Below are 22334 nucleotides of genomic sequence, written 5' to 3' on the forward strand. Positions count from 1 at the left end.
TTTTACATATCATCTTATACCCGTTTATGACAGATGTGGTTCCAACTCTCTTTTTGTGTGACCTGACCTGAATACACACACAAACACACATGCACATATGCACACACATGCACATGTGCCATTTCCCTTTCCTCATCATATATTATAATTACATCATAATTTTGGTTAAATCTAATTTCAGTGTTGTACAAATAAATCTCTGTAAATGATGATCACTCTTGAGGCAGGATTTTGAACAGAAATGCCTGTCATCTACACTTGATGCTCCCTTTCACGTGAGCACTACTGGTTTCTTTCTGCCTCCTCACATATTTGATTCTAGGGGAGGTAGCTATAGTGATCTACTTGGTGAGTTTGGAAGGAAAAGCAGAGAATATTTGGCCCCGCCCCTTCCTCTCACTTCTTCTCCATTCAGAATAAACTTGCTCATAGAGTGACCTCCATGGCCTCTGGTTTATGGCTCCAGGCTCTGCCCTGGCAAAATACGGGAGGTCTGTAGTTTTGGGAGATAAAAGTCACCTTTGGGGAAGCAGAACACATGTAGTGCTTGGGGAGTCCATTTGTCCAGGGTCTGTGGCTTGGATCTTGGATTTTAGTTGGTGGACAGGGCACTGTGAATGCTTTTAGAGGACTATGTCACAATATGTGTATTTGACTTTTAACTGCTGAGTCTGGGCAGGAGAATTTAAACTGCAATACTTTGACTTATGATGGCTTTGACAACAAGAAAGTGGCTGATCCTATAGAAACTGAGCTGTACTATTGGGTCTTGATCAAGTAAATAGAGGTCAAGGGCTTCAGCAAAGTTTTAGGGTCTGGGAAAGCTCTAACAAGTACACAGACCATAGGTAAGTGGAAGTGGTCCTTTTGATAAGAGATTTAACTTCTCTAAGCTTTACTTTTTCTTTTTTTTTTTTTTTAAAGATTTTATTTTTTCCTTTTTATCCCCAAAGCCCCCCGGTACATAGTTGTGTATTCTTCGTTGTGGGTTCTTCTAGTTGTGGCATGTGGGACGCTGCCTCAGCGTGGTCTGATGAGCAGTGCCATGTCCGCGCCCAGGATTCGAACTAACGAAACACTGGGCCGCCTGCAGCGGAGCGCGCAAACTTAACCACTCGGCCACGGGGCCAGCCCCAGCTTTACTTTTTCTTATATAAATTACTGAAAATAATTCTACTTCATGGAATTCAGACTTGTTATAAGATAATATAAATAAATTAGCAAAGTGACTGACACAGTGACTTCTTAATATTAGATATTAATGTTATTATCTGCATATCAATTATACTATAAGATGAATAGTTCACATTCCTTCACATTATATGTTCATATACCCAGAATGCCATGACAATTCTGAGCAGAGGCAGATTCATTAAAATAGGTAGGAGGTTGGATAGTAAAATAACATATATATGGATAGTCCAGAGTATTGGCTCCAAATGCAAAATGTAATCCCTGCAATTGATGCATGGTATACAATACTTTATAATGATTTCTAAGTCCATACTGTTAGGGACTGAATTGTGTCCCCTCAAAATTTATATGTTGGAGCCCTACCCCCCCAGTAGGACCGTTTCTGAAGATAGGGCATTTAAGAAGGTAATTAAGGTTAAACGAGGTCATAAGGGTAGGCCCTAATCCAATAGGACTGCTGTCCTTTTTGAGGAAGTGACACCAGGAGTGTCATATATACAAAGAAAAGGCTAAATGAGGATGCAGCAATAAGGTAGCTGTCTGCAAGCCAAGAAGAGAAGCCTCACAAAACACCAACCCTGCTGGAACTTTGATCTTGGATTTCCAGGCTCCAGAAATTTGTTGTTTAAGTCTTTGAAGTCTGTGGTATTTTATTATGGCAGACCAAGTTGACCAATAAGCATACCTTATCAACTTGAAACAGAATGTGATTCCATAGCTTTGAACCATCCATGACTATCTAATCATAGCCCTGAAGGTCTGGTAGGTTTAACTGTTTAATATTTGGTCAGATCAGTTTTATTCTTCCTACAACCTTTTAGTATTATGCCTCATTTGTTCTTGGGAATGAAATTGTATTTCCTATTATAGCCAATTAGAATGCTTTATCTCATTGCCTTGTCCAGAAAAGTGGATCATGGAAGGACACTAAATGTAAACAATAATATAGACAAAAAATAATTTATGTTTTAAGACTAAAGGTTTTAACTTGAATTAACAACTTCCTTCTAATTAATCACTACTTCTTTTTATTAAACAAACACACACACATTCAATTACTCAATAGAGAAGAAAGAAGGGCAATTGGATGTGTTTCTGCACGTGGGGAATTTACTTAAATAGAAAAAAAATAAAAGAAAGCAGAATGAGTTTTAATTTTAAATTTAAAAGTGTATGCAATGGCACATTTAATACTTATGAAACTTTACTGTTTCTCCTGAAAAATATATCTAGGTTTGCAAAATGAATGTAATTATCCCAAAATGAATGAAAAAGTAGAATGAGGAATGCGTGTGGATATTTCTCTCACTGAAAATATTTCAAACTGAAGTTCAATGTGTAATTATTCACTTTCCACTAACGAAATTATATTCCTGCCGTATCTATCTTGTATTTTTTGAGAGCGGGTCACATTCTAACCTGTCATAATTATAGGTTCCTAGGTTAATGGAAACAAAATGAACATATAAGCAGAGTGAAGGAAAAACAAGGGCAAAATATTCTGAAGTTCGAATAACAGAGGAGGAGAGAGTCATCTGCTTCTGGACAAATCAGACTTTGCTTGTGAGAAATAAGAAGTGGGAGTGCAGTGCTCCTACTGATGTCTTTGATGATCTTCTTAGTGCTTTATTAAACTAAATAAATGTTTCCTTAACAAGTGGACCATGCTATAGAAAAAGAACTGGATCCCTAACTAAGAGACTGGTGCCCAGTCTTGGATCCAGCTTCACCCAGGGCATGATTTTGAATGAGCTGTACCTCTACAGGCTGAAATGTCTTCAAGTGTAAAAGGAAGGAAGCAGGCTCAATGACCTTTAAAGAATCTTAGACTATAACAACTGATGATGTTGTTACTCTTCATTTATTCTATTGTGATGGTGTGTTCTCTTTAAAATTTCAGAGTGGCCCCTAGTGAGTACAATGACAAACAGTCTGAAACTCTAGGGGAGTTGCTCTAGAACTTGAACCAGACAGTGCAAAATTGTCTGCTGAAAAGTTTGTCCTCTAGCAAAACAACATCCAACAAATTTCTTAGTGCCTGTAATTTTCACCTTTGTACAAAAGCAATTTTATTATTTATGCCCAAAAGAAATCATTCCCATTATTTCAGTGCAAAGTTCAGAGAAAAACCAGTGATTGGCTCTTCAATTAACACTGTAATCATCAATCATCTGTACAAAATAAAACCATCAGCACAAGAGAACGTGGATAATGAGTTAACCAAGCTGCAGCGTCATAAGTAAACTTTGGACATTTCCAAAACTATGAGCACTGATACAGGGTATCATTTTGTTATTTTTTGTTTTGCTTTTCCATCCTGTTGTCTCCTACTCTTCCTTAAAGGAAGAAGAGAGGCAAAAAGAAAAAAGGCCTTTGAGTCCTAACTTCACCTCTAATTTTTTTTCAAGCTTTTACCCTACATGCGATTTATGCCGATAGTTACCTCCCTCACAGATATATAATAAAGATTAATGAGGTGCGTTTTTAAAGTCATCTTTAATTATTGTTTTCCCACATGTTGAGTGGTAGGACTTGTCTCTAGAGATGCTATAACTATAAGCTTTGTCAAATAGAAAAATATTGTATGTGGGGAAAAGAAGGATTTGTACATTCAGGAAATTTCCTGCTAATTAATAGCTGACTATATTTCTTAGATATGGTGAAAATTTGCCACCTTTATTCCCTTCCAAACATAACTATTCCCCAAAGCTCCCAAATAGGGATGACGCATCTGAATATACAATGAAGTAGAAAAACTAACTCACTGAATAAATGATAAAGTGAAGAAACCCCAGGTATTCTAGATCCCAAGTGGTGATTTGTTAGCTGTATTCCCATATCTCTGATATCTCTGGCTCTTACCTCTAAAATGGGGATCATAATCCTTTATCAGACTAAAGGCAGGGGATTATACTAAATGTTCTTTTGAAGCCTCAGGATTCTCATGCTAGGGTGAGTCAAGGTATCAAGATGAATTGCCTATCGGGTTTTTTACAGATTTGTATCACACTGAGCTGCACTGACTTTCAGCAGTGATATTGAGAATATCCCTTCTATTGCTAATTCAGTCATTCCACAAATATTTATTCAGGGTCTAACTTCTGCTGTTTCTATTTCATACCAGGCTGCCCTCTATTTCTTGAATTCCGTATCTCTCAGGATCCATATTACAAGATTTATACTTTAACTTTTAAAGTAGGTTCATACCTTTTAGTTTTGACTTCTTGACTAGGTTTGAGTTCCTCCATAATTATAAGAAATTTATTTCTTTGAATTCTCCCAACCACCTAGGTGGCAGAAACTACTAGATGCTTCTTCATATCCTGCCTCTGCTTTTTACTCAATTAAAAAAACAACTGGATGGGGCCAGCCAGGTGGCATAGTCGTTATGTTCTAATGCTCTGCTTCCATGGCCTGAAGTTTGCATGTCCGGATCCAAGGCATGGACCTACACACCGCCCATCAAGCCTTGCTGTGGCAGTGTCCCACATACAAAAAAATAGAGGAAGATTGGCACAGATGTTAGCTTGGAGTCAATCTTCCTCGGGCAAAAAAAAATACTAGATACATTGCCACCACACTAAAAGGATATATTTCATAGCATCTCTTGCAGTGTTCTGGCCATTAAGATGTAAATAAAAATTCTTGCACAACCAGAAGGACCTACAAGTAGAATATACAACTATGTAGTGGGGGGCTTTGGCAAGAAGAAGAGGAAAACATAAATAAATAAGTTGTAAATAAAAATTCTTTATAATACCATGAACTTCCATAAAAGGGAAGAGAAACCATCCCTTTTACCTATTGCTTACAATGTTGATGTGATGGCTAAAGCTTTAACAGCCATCCTGGATTATGTGGAGATTTTGCCCAGGGAAGAATAGAGAATAATCCTGACAATACCCACTCTGAACTGTCAAATTCCTAGTTCCTTTTCTTTAATAGAAGAATTAACATCTATTTTAGCTGAGATACTACTTTTCAAACCTTTGCTACTCAAAATCAAAATTAATCCTAACCCAGTAGAATCTTGTAAAGTGTTAGGTACACATTTGTTAAGAATGTTAATAAGTGTGTATTGAATAATTTCCCTCATTTTGTGGGTTATAAATGTATCCAAGTAGTGTATGTATGTTTGTATCTATAGATATCTATGATTTCCTGTCGTATATGGGAAGTAGTTCCTATAGTAATAATTGTCAGAGTTAGCATTTTACAAGGTTTATTTAATTACAGATGTAAATTAACGCAAACTCACAGTTATTTGAAAATTTCACAGACATAGAAAGAACAAAATGATACAAAACATAAAAAATTGTATATGAAAATATCCTAACATAATCATAAAATGATAAGTTCTAATATATTACTATACCAATAGTACTGATAATAATATAAGAGTAAAAGAAAGATGATACCTCAATCCATCTCATTTGTTTTCCCCATGTTTACGAAGAGCATGATTAGTATTATTTTGTCAACGTGTTTCCATGTCACAAAATTATGAAGACAGGGAAGTCTAAAGTCAGTAGTGAGGGCTGGTAAGCTCAAGACTCAGGAGAGCCAAAGGTACAGGTGTAGTTCAAAGGCCAGAAAGTGAACACACAGGATAGCCAATGGTGAGGATTAAGTCAAAGGCAGTCTAGCAGGTCAGTCTTTTTGTTCTATTCACTCCTTCTACTGATTGGATGAGGCCCACCCAAATTATGGAGGGCAATCTGCTTACTCAAAGATCATTGACTTAAATGTTAATCTCATCCAAAAACACCCTCTGAGTTAAAACATAAAATTAACCATCATAGGGTCTTTGTACAAATATTTGCAAGAAGTGTTTTTAGTGCCAAAATATGGGTGATGCTAAACCTGATTCTGAAAAATGAGTGAATTATTTGTTAGACAAGATAAGTAGCAAGAGAGTGCCTAGACTAAGTCAGAAATCTCTAGACAGAGGGACAAGCATGGATTCTAACAACATCTAGGTTTAGGTTATAAACTGCTTGTTAGTGACTATAATGCTTTCCTATTTAATATTTTTCTGTTCTAGGAGTGTTCAACATAATTGTTGTGAGGCTAGGCTCTTATTCTGGAATTTGCCAAATTCATTTTTCTGTCACCAGATTTGAGGGTTTTTATGCAAAACTGACTGTTTGTATGTGATGAGTTAGAGGCATTTGCACTATTTTTTAATACCATAGAATCACCTCCCCAGTTTTGCCACACTGGAGTTTCAAATCCCCAAATCAATGTTGGTAATATATAAAATGCTGCTGTGCTCATAATTTCAACAAGTTACATTTAGCTGCAGTTGGAGATGAGGCCTACTGGAAGCACATAATCATTTTACTAAATCTCTCTTTGCTTTCTTAGATATAACTTCCTTTGAAATGAAACACTTGTGGAAATGTTTATTATTTGAATGCCATGAGAAGGAGGGGTTCTTTTGAGCAATTCTTTTCGTATTTCCATTTCTCCAATTTTCACACAAAATACTTTAATATCTTTCCTGCGGTGGTGGTGGGGGGCAGACAGTTATATAGTGAAAGAGACATGCTTCCCAACTTCAAAGCACTTATACCTGTTTTCAGTGATTTTACAAAAAGTCTATTAAGTTTCTTTAGCACAGAATACGCCTTTTAAGAAAAAAAAGAAAAGGAGAGAGGGAAAATTCTGCATACCAGGAAACCCCAGAGAGGTATCCCCTTGTTGCCGAGATGTAAAAGAATTTACTGAGTGCCACATTTTGCAAGATGGAATTGAGCCATCATATATGGGAAATTTTACTGATGTGGCCTGATAAATGGCAAACAATAGGATATGTTGGAGTATATGAGGAAGCCATTTAGTATAAAAATCATTTGGCCTGACCTTGTTTTTCCAAAAGGGCCTGACGTAGCCACTGAACATGCATTGTATATCTGCTTTAAGTATTTACTATGTCCCAAAGACAAGAACATTGCCCTTTAAGATAAAGAAAACTATAACTTTCCACACATCAGCATTTCCTTAAGGATAAGCATCTCTCCCTAGACTAGAGATTGATTGCTGACCTACTGTGACCACCCAGCTCAAGACCACAGACCTGCTACCTGCTGTGTTCATCAATTGCTGTGTGAATCACTGTGCCAGCTAGGTAATCTTGTGACTATTGTAAAAGGGACGTTCCAATCATATGTGATACATGCTCTTTGATGGTATATAAGCACTTTGCAAATGCTACTTCTTTGGTGCCCTTCCTTCCTAGGGGAAAAAAGACCCCAGGCTAGTCCTCAGATCTAGCTCATAATAAACTCACCTCAATTTTGATTTATAGATTGGTTATGATTATTTGTGCCCACAGACCCCTACCACTTTACTCTAGACACTTTGGTTCAGCAAATCCATGTGCAAGTGTAAGTTTCCTGGAGCCAAGATTTTCTTACCATGTACTCAAAAGTATCAGACATGACCACTTTCTCTTTCTCCCGTTCGGTCTCTCATACTTTATATTCTTATGTAAAGCTTCACAGTAAACTTAGCTAGAAGGCCATGGTCTGAGGAAGTGAGACCTATGATAGAGAGAGGAAGGACTCCTCCCACATACCCCACCCCCACACACAAACAAACATACACATACAATGTTGCTAATGATTCTGGGCTAGACTAGTAAATAGGAGAGCCCTTGAAACAGTGATGTTCCTCTTGCCTGGAGCCCTCTTCTCATCCGTCACTTGGCTGCCTCCTTTTTATCTCTCTAGTCTCAACAGAAGACCTTCAGAAAAGACTTCATAAAAAGGGAGCACTTATTTCAAATTATAATTATATATATCTTTGTCAATTTACATGTGTCTCCCTCTAGAATCTGAAATAAACCCAATGAAGGCAGATGCTTTGCCTTTTTTGCTCACCACTATATGCCTAACATCTAGTGTACTGCCTGGAGCATAAAAAATACTAAACAATTTGTACTAATTAAATAAGTGGATATGTAAATGAATTAAATTAAAAAATAGGAAATATAGTTTTGTGAGTGTTGGGCTATTTACTTAACATTTTGATCGTCAGTTTGCTCATCTGTAAAAAGAGGAAACTTGTAACTTTTTCTTGGTATTTAACTGGCTTATGCGATAATCAACTGGGGAAATAAATGAGAAAGTGTTTTTAAACCTCTAAACTCCATAGAAATATTGAGGATTTTTTCATATCTGGTTACATCTACCAGGTTATTAAATCTTAAACTCTAAGCAGTGCAGTTTTAATGTCTGAACGTTACTTTCTCTTTAATTTTCAGTATGTCCAGTGATTTTGTCTGACTTAGAATTTCTCTCTCTACTCATACTTTTCTCCTCTAATTTTCCTATTGTTTCATAATACAGGGGATGGCCAAGAGTTCAGTTGTTTTCTTAGAGGAAACTAAGGGTTGGATAAGTTGAAACCTGTGCAAAATTTCCTGTTTTTAACAAATGACAGGCAGAATCTCATGCCACATGCCATGACTCCAATTCCTGTTAAATCATACGTGGAAGACATAGCAAGCCAGAGGCTTAGTCATATTCTCTGGAGGTAGAAAAGAATGATTACAACAATTTGATTGAAATGATTCTTTGTCTACCTATTTAATAGTAGAAAACCTAGGGCCAAAGATTATTTTGTATTAATAATTATATATGCTAGAATTGTAAATCAAAGTAGATGCTCCATTTCTCTAATATTCTTTTGAACTCTATCAATTGGACAATAACTCATTTGTAGAGAGGACTGCAGTGTGATTTCAGATGGTGGTTTTCAACTGTAGGAATTAAGGCATTTCGGTAAAATATTATTTGCGTGAACTGCAATTCTGTAGTTCTTTTCCTAGCTATTATTTGATAGATTTCTCATTCCTACATTATTTTGTGCTGCCAACATGTCTCTGAAGCAATTAATCTGTGAGTACAACTTGATTATCTTTCTGGATTCATGTTCAACATAATTCACAGGTGAACTGTATTCCCATTGTTGTGCAAGTATAACATTTTATTTTTAAATAACTTGATGCTTTAGCATATTGAGAGGAAAAGTGCATTTAAAGATAATTATACCTTCTAGCCAACTTTTCTTACCCTTAAATAAATGCATGGTTGGAGTAGAGAGAGAGAGCAAAGGCATGTGGCTTCATATATCTCTCTCACAGTCACAAGTAATATATATTTATATATAATAATATATATTTATATATAAAGATATATAAGATGTATCTTTATATATATAATAAAAAATTATATATCTATAATTCCCTACGCATATGATCAAATTAGCTTTATATGGAGTTCTCTGCCTCTGTTTTGTTTTCAAGGTAATCCAGAGGTGGTTGATCAATCTTTGATCAATAGTGATCATAACCATAAATTAGCCTCTTGGCTCATCACCACAATACTCTTAGCAAGACGTTTTTGGAAACAGTCCTGACACAGTTCCTCCCCAACTCTCCTCCCAACAGAAATTAAAATTATAAGTAATTTATTATTTGTTTCAGGATAAATGTATGGTAGATAGAATAATGGCCTCCCAAAGATGTTCATTCCCAAATGCGCAGAACCTATGAATATATTACCTTATGTGATAAAAGGGATTTTTCAGATGTGGTTACATTAATCTTGAAAAGGGAGATAATTCTAGATTATCCAAGTGGAACTGATTAATCGCTAGTGTTTTTATAAGAGGGACACAGGGGAATCACAGTGAGAGAGAAGATGTGAGAGTGGAAGCAAAGGTCAGAGATTTGAAGATACTACTGTGCTGGCTTTGAACATGGAAAATGGGGCATGAGCCAAGGAATGCCTCCTGGCTCTACAAGCTGGAAAGGAAAGGGAAGAGATCCTCCCCCACAGCCTCAGAAGGAGTGCAACCTTCCTGCCACCTTGACTTTGATTCATTGAAACCCATTTCAGGCTCTTGACGTCTAGAACTATAAAATAATAAATTTGTGTTGTTGTCAGCCACTGTTGTGGCAATTTGTTGCAGCAGCAACAGGAATCTAAGACAAAGATTTACCCTGAAAGCCGTGATACCTGAAATATAACCTATTAATACTTTACTTTTCTTTATTTTATCCAAGCACTTCCCATCAAAATATGTAGTAAAGAAACTGATGCTTCTTTACTAGAAAGAGTGAGAATAGAGTGAGAATAAACTATTCTCTTATTTATAAGTGTTCAATAAATATTGAGCAAAAACTAAATTCCAGGCACCTTAGGTGCTAGAAATAAATTTAAAGGTAAACAATATTAAACCCAAACCACAGGCCTTGTTCCAGAGAAAGGGCTGGAGAATGTCATTCATTATGGGTCTTTGAGCACAACACAGCCCGGGAGAGAGATGGAATTAGACTCATGCTTTCCACAAGGTGGAATGTGTCGTAAGGGTCAGAAGTGGCTACCTTTAGAAGTATCTGCAGTTCCAATAACAAACCTTCTAGGGTTTTCATAACAGCTGAACCTTATTCTCTATTCCAGGAAGAAATGAATCTGCTCCACTTCTTCTCACGGAAATAAAATTATTCTGAGGATTGGCTGTGATTTATAATTTTCCCCTTTATTATATGAGTGTGTGCATTGGTGAAGTTTCCCTTTAACTTTGGGACAAGTTATACCAAAATATACAGGTAACTTAGTCAAACTACTAGCTCAAATCACTGGCAAATGGTGAAATTATCTATCTCATACAGATTACATCAAGATCCTTCCAACTTTTAAAATAAACACAGTTTCAAAATCTTCAGTGATGGTCATTTCTGTATAAGTGTGTGCTTTTAGAATATATCTCCTCAAGATGTCTCTAGAATTATTCATATGCTGTTTGCAATAGTGCCTAATTTAAAAATGGTACGTGTGATCAGTTAAAAGATACACTTTTCGGGGCCGACCTCGTGCCGAATCTTTAAAATTCCATGCACTCCACTTTGGTGCACCGGGTTCACAGGTTCAGATCTCAGGTATGGACCTACTCCACTCATCAGCCATGCTGTGGGGGCATCCCACGTACAAAGTAGAGGAATATGGGCACAGATATTAGCTCAGAGCTAATCTTCTTCAAGCAAAAAAGAGAGGAAGATGGACAATGATGTTAGCTCAGGGTGAATCTTCCTCACACACACACACAAAATTTAAAACAAAAGGAGATACACTTTTCTCTATTTGTCTTATTTGATTCTCCCAAATTTCTCACAGAAATTATGGAAACACAATTTTTTTTTAACTTTTCATAAGGATAAACTTCAAACATATGAAAAAGTCTTTCCACGTATCTTCAACAATTATCAACTCTAAGCCAAACTCATTTCATCTATACCTCTCTCCTGGATTATTTTAAAGCAAATCTCAGAGATCACATAATTTAAATTATAATCATATAAGCATATATCTCTAAAAGATAAGAATAGTTTAAATACACATAGCTACAACACCCTTATCATACCTGAATAAAAAGTTACTAATTTCAGGTAAATTGTCTATAGAGCTCTCAGAATCTGGCTATTAAATATAATCTCACAGATTCGTGTAACATGTTAGATTGTCTCCTATTTTTCTGGGGAACAAAATGAAATTAGATTTATGGAATCAGGTCCATTTGTTTTGGCAGGAGCATTTCTTAGGTCATAGGCATTTCTATCAGAAGATACATGATATCTGATTGTCTCTCTTTATTAAGTGCTAACAGCCATTGATGATCTTTTCTATAAGCCACTACATTATTAGGAGTTGGATAATAGTGATATTCTATTTCTATCATTCTTTCATTAAAAACAAATTGGCATAATTTTATAAAAAGTAACTTTCCTATCAATTATTTATTTGCACTGAAGTACACTTTGTATAGTAAGAAGAGTTAAACTCTTGATTGCTTCCCTTTATTATTCAGTTGTGTTTTTTTTTTTGTTTTTGGGGGGTTTTGGTGAGGAAGATTGGCCCTAGGCTAACATCTGTGCTAATCTTCCTCTCTTTTTTTTATGTGGGATGCCACCTCAGCATGGTTTGACAAGTGGTGCTAGGTCCACGCCCAGGATTCAAACCTGTGAACCCTAGGCCACGGAAGCAGAGCGTGCACAAACGTAACCACTATGCCACTGGACCACCCCCTACTCAGTTTTAAATACAATGAGTTAGTTACCTCTCATTCTCTAATAGTGACCAATGAGCTTTTTTGTTTTATTTCGTTTTTTTCTTTTAACTTCTTGGCTTTGTTTTGATATCATTATGCATGCATAGGTTTAAATATGTGTGATGAATTTTAATTTACTGCAGTTATCATTCTTATTGATGGTCAAATTGCCTCAATTTTACGAGGGAGAAGCTTTTCAAATTGGTTTCTGGGACTTTTTGACATGATCCTAGTAACCTTCAATATCATGTTTGTTGTCTGGTTTTACAAGATGTTCTTAGGAATATCTTGTACCTGTTCTGACCCACACTTCAATCAGCCATTTCTTAAGGACACCTGACTGATTCCTTTTGGTAGAAAATTCTATTCAGATACAATCTATTCAGATGCAATCTAAGTGGTTAGTGGACTCATTTGAAATTATTGTCATTATTTCTAGATCTTTTTCAGGAGATGCTGTATTTGTTTTCTGTTGTTACACTAACAAATTACTACAAACAGTGGCTTAAAAGAATAAATTTGTTCTCTTACAGCTCTTGAGGTCAGAAGCCTAAAATGGATCTAAAGGGCTGTATTCCTTCTGGAAGCTGTGAGAATCTATTAGTCTTCTCTAGCTTCTAGAGGCCGCGTGCATTCTTTGGCTACTGATCCCATCTGCCATGTTCAAAGCTAGCTGCAGAGGATTTCCAATCGCCCTCAGTTCTTCAGCTTCTGTGGTCATATCGCCTTCTGTCTGACTCTTAACTCTGCATCCTTGTTATAAGGACCCTTTTGATTGTATTGGGCCCACTTGGATAATCCAGGATAATCTTCCTACACCCAAATCCTTAACTTAATTACATCTGCCCTATAGACCCCTTTGCTTTATAAGTTAACATTTGCGGGTCTGAGGATTAGGGAGTTGACATCTTTGAGGTACCATTATTCAGTCTACCACACATATATCTAGGATTTTATTTTGTTAATGGTAACCAACGCATTTTTGTTAATGGTAAAACACATCATGAGTTCACAGTAATAATTGCAATTCAAATTTAGGACTCCAAGGTTATTGCTTAATCTCTTCAACTTTGAAACTATATTACTTTTCTCTTATGGGTGAACTCCCAGGTAAAACACATCATGAGTTCACAGTAATAATTGCAATTCAAATTTAGGACTCCAAGGTTATTGCTTAATCTCTTCAACTTTGAAACTATATTACTTTTCTCTTATGGGTGAACTCCCACTTTCCCAAAATAGCAATATTACTTATTTGCTTTGTAGTACAATATGTACACAATCATCTCAGCATAACACTGCCCACACATTTACTAAAATAGCCTAAGACTTTCATGCTATTCTTTTTGTCCTTAGCAATCTAGAAAGAGGATTCATGACACTATGAACAAAATCAAATCCAACACAAATACTGTTTCTGAAAATAATTTAGAAGAAAATTGAAGTAAAACAATACTTTATTAAAGAAAATGTTTCCCCTAAGCATATTTGCATATCTTTCAGATTTTAAGCTATTTTCCTGAAGTTTTTTACAATTAACTCACTGGCAGCTTATTTTTGTTCTGTGATATTTTAATATTAAGAGAATTAAGATTATAGAAATGTAGAGAATTAGGGGTTTGAAATAAATAAATTATGGTAAGAGACAATATAGCATTCATGTTATAATTTTATTTTTATGATGAGATGTATATATTTCAGCTAGATTAAACACATAAAATCCTTAGTGTTAATAAGATACTAAATCCATCTCTTTTATTATTTGAGGGAAGTCTAATAACCTTTAAAATTTTTCTGTGAATTTCTTTATGGGCTTCCTTCTTATGGTTATTTGTGTTCATGAGTTCTGGAAGCCAGGACTCTTCTTCTTATAATTGTTATGGTTATCCACTATCTTCTGCTGAGACTTTCTTTGTATGTGGAACTCAATCTATTTCTTTGATTTCTCCCTCTACATAATCAAAACAGAACCAGACCATTTACCAGTCATGTAAGTCCTTTTTACCCCTCACCTCTCCACCCTAGCTCTAGTTAAACTCTGAAAGTGCCAGAAGTATTTCTGTGTAGCTGCAAATTTTAATAAAGAATTACAGTAAAGCAGGGGACGTACTCATGACATAGTTAGACACTTACCCACCCACCCCTTAATATCTACCAACATAGTTATTTTTTCTGACTTTATTAATCCCTTGATCTTCTCCAAAGCTTAATTCCCTTATTTTTCCCTGCAGAGAAAGTTTATTCTCCACTCTGCTAAGCTCAGGACTCGTATCAACACATCCAAAGTCTCATATATGCCTGTGCTAAAGGAAAGACTTACGCATCTATACTTGTTTTATTTCTGTTGGAAGTTAGGAGGACTATCAAGAACTTTCAAATTTTGGCCTTCCTTCTATCTACTCCTTCTATCTATTTGTGTAAGTGGAACAGGTGGTTTATAAATTCATTTTCACACATATAGGAATTTTAGCTACCTACACTTGAAAATGTGTTTGAAAAAGGTGTGTACTCGGGATACAGTGGTTCTCTCTGGGTTTGTCTAATTATGGCTATCCTTTATGTACGTTTAATTTGTTTTTATGTTATGAGTTCACTTTTGTCTTCTTTAGTGATTGTTTATTGCTTTGTGAAAAGATAAATATTGGAAACAAAGGTTAAAAAATCAAGTCATCTCTAATTTTTCAGGACATTGATTTGTGGAACTTGTTTTCTGAATCTTTCATTTCTTTTTTCCTTTCTATTTTAAAGCTAAATGTTACTGTTTCCCAATTTTTTTAAACTGAATATTGGTAGAAGATGTATTTTTAATTATCAATCAAATTTAACTTCTTTTCATCCTGAACATACTATTTTGTAACCCATTGCAATTTATGCATCAATTTTGTATATTTACATTTATTTGTTACTTGTATTATATTATTTAGAATTTCATGGGTCTTTATTATTGTGTATTGAAATTTTCTCCAAATTTTTACCATTGTGAATAAAGCATAGAATAACTAGTTGCTTGAATATGAATTTATAATAAAATAAGGAAAAGAAGCTAGCTGAAATAAAGTTCAAGGGAGATGCCCAATCTTGAACACACTATTGCTTTTGACCGTTTTGGGTGGCATGGTCACATAAGAGATGAAGCCAAAGAAAAAGATGAAAGATCAGGTAAGCCATGCAGAGAACAAGGATGCGTAGAATTGAATGGCTATAACAGGAGAGAGTACAAATCAGCTGAAAGGAAGACAAAGAGCACAGGAGGTACAATAAAAATTTGAAATTGCAGCAGAACCTCTGTTAACTGGTTACATTCTTGATGTTGTAGCAAAAACAAATGAGAGGCTTCCTGGGGCGTGGGCTTCTCAAGGCCAAAGGCCACAGCCTACTATTTTGTCTCAAATCACCGAAAAGGGCAAACCCTAGTTGAGACTGTTGGGACCTAACTTTTTTGGAGTTAGGAGAAAGTTCATCTATATAAGATAGAATAAAATGTGACTAGAAATTTGAGGAGGAGTTCTGAGGAGGGTGATTTCCTCTTAGCCAAAGGACAAAGTCAGAGAAAACAGTATTCCTTTTTCTTATTCAAAAATATAGCATAATAAATAGGACGTTTTTCCCTTGGGTTTCAGTTTTGAGCGGGAGTTCTGAGAGAACAGTTCAAAGAACTATCTGGAAAACATGACTTGTGTCCTCTGCCATTTATAGAACCTACCGGCTGGTGCCAGACTCTTACCTTGAAAAGTTAAAAGGTGCCAGGCTGGCCAGAGCTGCCTCTGATGCGAGACTGAGAAGAAAAGGGCAATGGGTCAGCTCTGTACTTATAAAGAAGAGGGGCAAAAGGGCAGAGTCTGATGAGACAGAAGGAACTTGTGAGACTTAAATGAGATTCAGAGTGACTCCACCCAAAGAGGCAACCTTCCAGGGCACTGTGTCTCCAACAAGAAGAGCTCTCCTTGAGAGTGACTGAGAGGAAATCTAAAGAGATCAGCATGAGATGGCATTGCCTGTCTCAGGGAACGGTGCGGAGGGGGGATCTGAAGAACACATGGAGAGCACCAATGCCAGAATACTGAGTCATGGTCAGAGAAGCCTTTTTTGTAGCTCACCCCTCGTCTCTCGCTCTGGTACGAGCCAGAGGGAAGACAGGGAGCGATAGAGAAGGAGTAGAAGTGTAGGTAGAAATATCACGCAGCTGAGCAGCTCCGCCATCTTCATCTTTTCCATGTCAGGTTTTATGAGCTACATTCAATCTTGAACATTAAATCGAAAGAGGTATTGAAACTTTGTTAGTATACCAAACTAGGTTTTTTAAAATGCCAAGAAAATAAATAGGCTTGATATTCATCTGGTTTGCACTAGTATAGCTGTATTGGTTGTTAAAAAACTGAATTCTTCAGTAGCACTGGCTGAAGAGGGCTTTACTGCCCTCGCCACGTCAGGAACTTCCCCGAGATATTCCAGACACCCTTACTCCCAACCACCACTGAGAAACTGTTTTAGTGCCTGGCATAGCAGGAGTTCTCTAGAATCACAGCTCCTGTTGGTTCCGATTGGTCAGTGCCCACGTTGAATGTGTTGTTAAACATTTGAATATAACTCAGGCCAGAAAAATGGCTAGAAAAACTGTGGGATGGCCTGATACAACAGGGAGAGAGATATTTATTTTGCGGATTGCATGACAACAAGTACAGCTCATTTTTAAAAAATGATTTTAGTACGAAAAGAATGTACATTGTTGATTTTACATTGATTTGTCTGCTTTCAGGCATTACCTAATATTTTTCTTAGACCAGTTCTCTGAGGTAAGCATCATCAATCCCATCTTTAGATGAGGAAATTGAAGCTCAGAGAAGTAAATTTTTCCAGGTTAACAAAACTAATAATTGGTGGACCTGATTCTCAAAGACTAGCGTGACTCCAAAGCCCATCCTTTAGCTTTATGAACATTGCCTCTGTTCAGTCACCTGTGCTTTCTCTTCCATCCTTATCACTTCTACATAAAGAAGTTTTTATCGTTTGGTTAATTTTCATTTACACTAATAGGAGCTCCAAATAAAGATTTTTTTCCTCTTTAACATTACTTTTAGATGGACGTGTATTGGAAAGGAATCTGGGAAAATATTATGTGAAAGTCAAGACGTAAAACATTCTCCTTTTTTAATTTGCTTTTTCAAAATGAATTTCTGTAATGGTGGTTTTATCTTATCTTCATAGTAATCTGCTCTTTTCAGAGAATAAAAAAGTTGAGGACATTTTAAACAACTGTATTGTGAGGTTTAACAACCATCAATATAAAGTATGTGGCATAGAGTAGACACCAAATATATGATAATTATTAGAGTTATACCTGTTAACTCTATTCTTGATTCTGCTGAGAAAATGGGTTTCAAGTTCCTATTTTCAAAGATTGCCCATTTCATGGAATGCTAAAAGTATTCTTCTTTGTAAGTTACCATCTGCTAAAAGTGGTCAAAACTATATTTCTTGTGTTTATTCACAAAGTAAATATATTTAAAAAAATAAAGGAATAAGCAAATATGCAATCACTGGCTACAGTGAATGTAACAAACTTTTGCTTGTTCGTTCTAGATATAAAGTCCTATCATTTGAAGGTCAAAAAGCATATTTGAAAGGTACAAATACCATGTACAAGCCTGGGCAGTTGGAAATTAAAGTCACACACAATGCCAGTATGACATTTTAGATGTTAAATGGAACGCAATTCATTTCAGATGGTATAGCCATTGTCAATCCAGATCACTGTTTGATCTGCAATTTATAGTGAGATGAAGCAGAAAGAATTTTTCTGCCTCAGCTTCTTGGCTTTTAACACAATGTTTCACAGATGTCTGACCTTTGGGTTTTAATGCAATAATGTGGCTTCCCTTGAACAAAAATCTAAAAGCAGATTGTCAGACAGAAGTTGTTTTTCAAAGGAGAATGGTCCCAAATTGTGTACAAAAAAGATATCATATATCATGTATTTTTGTAAATGTCTACACATGTCAAACATAGTTGTTCCCAGGAATATTTCAAGAATAGTTAGTAAATATAAAATGTTAATACATAAATTAAATTATTTTTTAAGTTTAGACACTTGAGAAAAATGTTTAATTCTCCTTGGTAAGTATGTTCATTCTTTATCACGGTTATCACTTTTTCTGGAAGTTTTGTTATATACATTATTTGTAGTCACATGGACTCATGGCTCTTATTTTTTGTCATGGTTATTTCTATTTGGCATCGTTTATCTGCCCATTGAAGTGTTAGTATTAGTTGTTTTCACCTTCTCATCTGCAGCCTTTATCTCTCTACTACAGGTTACATGCTGAGCATTGATACCACTCCTAGGCTTTTCCTCATAGATTTCCAAACGGATGGAAAATAGACAAAAGCCATTTTCTATTGTTTGACAGCTTTTAATCAATTAAAATTAACCGATATCCTCACTTATGAGTGAGAGGTTTTTGGTTTTTAAACCCTTAAGTACATTTTTATTGTTGATGATGATGTATTTGAAACACTTGTGGTATTGCTTTTTGAGTAATATCTATTATCCTTTCTTCTGCATAATTGTTTTTAAAGATTTTGATGGTGGGTAGGGGTTGCATCTTCACACTAGTTCTAACCCTGTGTAATCATCATTTGACATAAGTAGAAGTTCTGCCCTTGCTCTTTGTGTGCCCTGCTGTTATTTTTATGGGTGGTTTCTTCTCATTTCATTGCTGGTTTTTCTTTTAATCTCCTTCTTATCTGTGCAGATGTATTTGGCCTGAGAATTAGCAAATATTCCATCATCGGTAGAGGCCCTTTCTCGCTTTTGTTCAGTAGTGATTATAAAACTCAAAAGCCAACCATCAACAAAGAGTGAGCAGAGGATACAGTTTTTTATTCTCCCTGTAGCCGTTTGCTCCTGATTGACCCCTCCAAGAAGCGGGTACCTACCTCAACTCTCCAAGTCACTTGACTCAGCTGCTATTTCTCCACATCTCTCCTTGACCTTGAACTGATGGCCTCCTGTGAGCACACCTTCTGTCTTCTCTCTCTCTCACTGGCTTCAGGCTCTTTCTACCTATCTGATATCTTAATGCTACTCTTCCCTGCTGCTATACTGCTGGAATAGCTTTGATCCACAAGATGCTCCAACACTGCTGCCTGCATAAAATCCACTCCTTTTTCACGCTGACTTGTATGCTCCTCTCCTCTAGCTTGACTCCGAATAACTCTCTACCCCCTCAGAACTCAAATGGTATGTAGTTAACAGCCATTTTGTTTTTTTAATACAGGTCCTCTTGACTAGCTTTAGTCCAGAATGTACTTAAACACGTAAATGAAAAGTCCCCTTTCTTTTCAACAACTTTGTCTTTTATGTTCTTTAACCAAACTCCTGTCCATGTTTTCATTTAAGCATTTCTTATCCTTAAGTTTCTGTACTAAATTATCATTTTCCCTCACTGTCTGATGATACCTCACCATTTATTATCAGCATTTGTCCATCCTATAATTCTTCATCTCCATACTTTGCGTTAGTCCATGTAATAACTAGATTCTTAGTGTAGTTTACATCCCGGTTATTTCATCTCCATCTGCTTAATATTATGTACATTTCACATTATTTCCCTCTAATCTTATTGTGTGTGTGTGTGTGTCAGACAGATCCTTAGTACAGTTTTGTCTTCTCAGGTATAATTTATACTTTTATTCTTCTCTAAGAATAATTTTTCAAATTTTACATTAATTCTGACTTTTTATGTGAAATCCTAAGTATAACCTGTTGTTTTATAATTCACATTGTTTATGCAGATGGCAATTATTATGTATCTTCAAAACACCATACAGGCACTCCTAAATTCAACAAACTTTATAAAACCAAGTCACGTGCCAGGGATGAAAATGCAAATAATTTTTGTCCTACTTTCAAGGAGCTCATGGTATATGAGGATTACAGAAAAGTAAACAGGATATTTCTCTATATTTTGATAAGAGTTAAGATAGAGATATGCATAGGATGCTGTGGGAAGCTAGCAGAGAAACATTTAACCCAGGCGGGGGAAAAAAAATGCCTGGTTGCTTACCTAGTTCCTTGAAGATAGAGATTGTGACTGTTTTATTCATTGTTCTACTCTGTCCCAGCATTTCTCTGTGCACACTGAAGGTAACTAAATAATATTCAGTGAGTGAACAAATAAATAAAATGACACATATGTAGATTTCTGGAGTGTACTTAGTGGTTTAGGATACGCCTAACATTAGCAAATCAGAGATGGAAAAGGCACTGAGCATTAGGGGAGCTGCAGAAAGTTTGGCATGACAAGCTTGTAGATGCCGACAGTTCATCCTAATGAGTTCAGAACTTACAGGTGATGAGATCCGCTAAATGATTTTAAGCAGGAAAGTGACATGATCGGATATATATTTTAGAACATAATTCTGATCTGCAATGTGAAGAATGCATTGGTTGGTAGAGAGAAGGTGCAGAAGAGGGTGTGAGGAGGACCCTTAGATGATACAACTGAGAAGACATGGTGATCAGATGGGCTGGACTCAATGGTAGCAAGTGTCACTCTCACCCTGAATTACACAATGAAATAGTAGGAGGAAGGGAAGATCTAGATGCGCTGTCCCTGTAAATAACTTCTTCTGACTCAGAAGAGGTTTGGTATATCCTCTAGGGCGTAAGCCAGATGGAAATTCTGATTCCTCATCCCTGTGTCATGTACCCAGACTCTTCATATTTCCTTTTCATATCACACATGTACAAGAAACAATAGTCTGTGTCATGGCTACATCTCCCTAAAATGTTTCTTCCCACTTCCAACTTGGGTGAAAACAGATTTTACTTTAATCTTTTTTCAGAGGGAAGCCTGTCCAAACCCACCTGTTGTCCACCAGGTCTCTTCCCCAAAGCCTTTCTTATTTCTAGCCATCCGTTTGATCTCACCCACTTCATCAACAGAATTATCTGAGGAATTTTCATTACATTCATGTCTGTTAATAGAATCCTTCTAATCAACATAAACTATTAATTCTAAATAAAATGGATACTTTAGGAATTAATTTCCAGCTTAAATTCGTATTTCAGACAGTTGTTCTATGTATAGTTATTGACAGCTACCAAATAAATGTATGCATTGCTTGGCCTCTGGTTTTGCCAGATATTTTACTGCTTCAATTTGGAAAGAGGTTAAAATATCATAGCATCTACTTACAGCTCTGATGGAGTGAACTCTGGAATGCACTACTGTTGGTGAGTATAATTCCTCTTCTCTCTCCACAGAGAAGTCCCATTTATTTCCTCCTTTAAAACTGCAGCAAACAGGGACCGGCCCGGTGGCATAGCGGTTAAGTTCGCACATTCCGCTTCTTGCCAGCCTGGGGTTCGCTGGTTCAGATCCCGGGTGCGGACATGGCACCGCTTGGCACGCCATGCTGTGGTAGGCGTCCCACATATAAAGTAGAGGAAGATGGGCACGGATGTTAGCTCGGGGCCACTCTTCCTCAGCACAAAGAGGAGAATTGGCAGTAGTTAGCTCAGGGCTAATATTCCTCCAAAAAAAAAAACAAAAACAAAAAACAAAAAAACGCTGCAGCAAACAGTGGAGTATTCATCAAAAAGAAATACACAAATAAATATGTTTATAATTAACAAACTGATATTTGAACAATAATATTCAAGCAGACTGCAGGAATTCCCTATTAATATGTCAGGAAATGTCTCTTGACTGATAATATGTTTATTGAGAAAAGGGAAATCAGTTATATCAGTCGAAACTTATTTGGATGAGAGATCAATGTAAATTTTTGAATGACTAGTTTCTTGCTGTGTCTCCAGAGAAGCTGAGATCAAAATTTTCACATTATTAACTTTTAAAGGAAAAAAAGAGCATTCTTGAAATTTGCTTCTAGGAGGATGTTGGCAGAGTTTCAGACATACGGAAATGTAAATATTTGCTTTTGTCTTCTTATAGACATTCTAATAGTGTTCCATTTCCAGCCCTTTGTAAATAAAGAAAATATGCAACCACTTATTTCTC

General features: G+C 36.2%; 1 protein-coding gene and 1 long non-coding RNA gene across 4 annotated transcripts in view; one reads left to right on the plus strand and one right to left on the minus strand.

Annotated features, from left to right (window-relative positions):
- Window positions 1-22334, minus strand: part of ZWINT (ZW10 interacting kinetochore protein) — a 76178-nt gene that overhangs the window by 39469 nt on the left and 14375 nt on the right. The window contains exon 4 of the mRNA XM_070611311.1: window positions 21510-21846. The gene's annotated coding sequence lies outside the window, so the exon portion shown is untranslated. The remainder of the gene's footprint in view (window positions 1-21509; window positions 21847-22334) is intronic.
- The window catches only part of LOC103554137 (uncharacterized), a 90134-nt gene that overhangs the window by 20178 nt on the left and 47622 nt on the right, over window positions 1-22334 (plus strand). Inside the window, exons 4-5 of one of the 3 annotated variants that reach the window (XR_545631.2) lie at window positions 10665-10813; window positions 12843-15311. The exons of 1 other annotated variant lie outside the window; for it this stretch is intronic. This is a non-coding gene — a long non-coding RNA (uncharacterized lncRNA). Of the gene's footprint in view, window positions 1-10664; window positions 10814-12842; window positions 15312-22334 lie in introns of those variants that run through there. One more of the 3 variants, XR_011537690.1, reaches the window with a different exon arrangement.

Source organism: Equus przewalskii, chromosome 1 (genome assembly GCF_037783145.1).
Source record: "Equus przewalskii isolate Varuska chromosome 1, EquPr2, whole genome shotgun sequence".
NCBI lineage: Eukaryota > Metazoa > Chordata > Mammalia > Perissodactyla > Equidae > Equus > Equus przewalskii.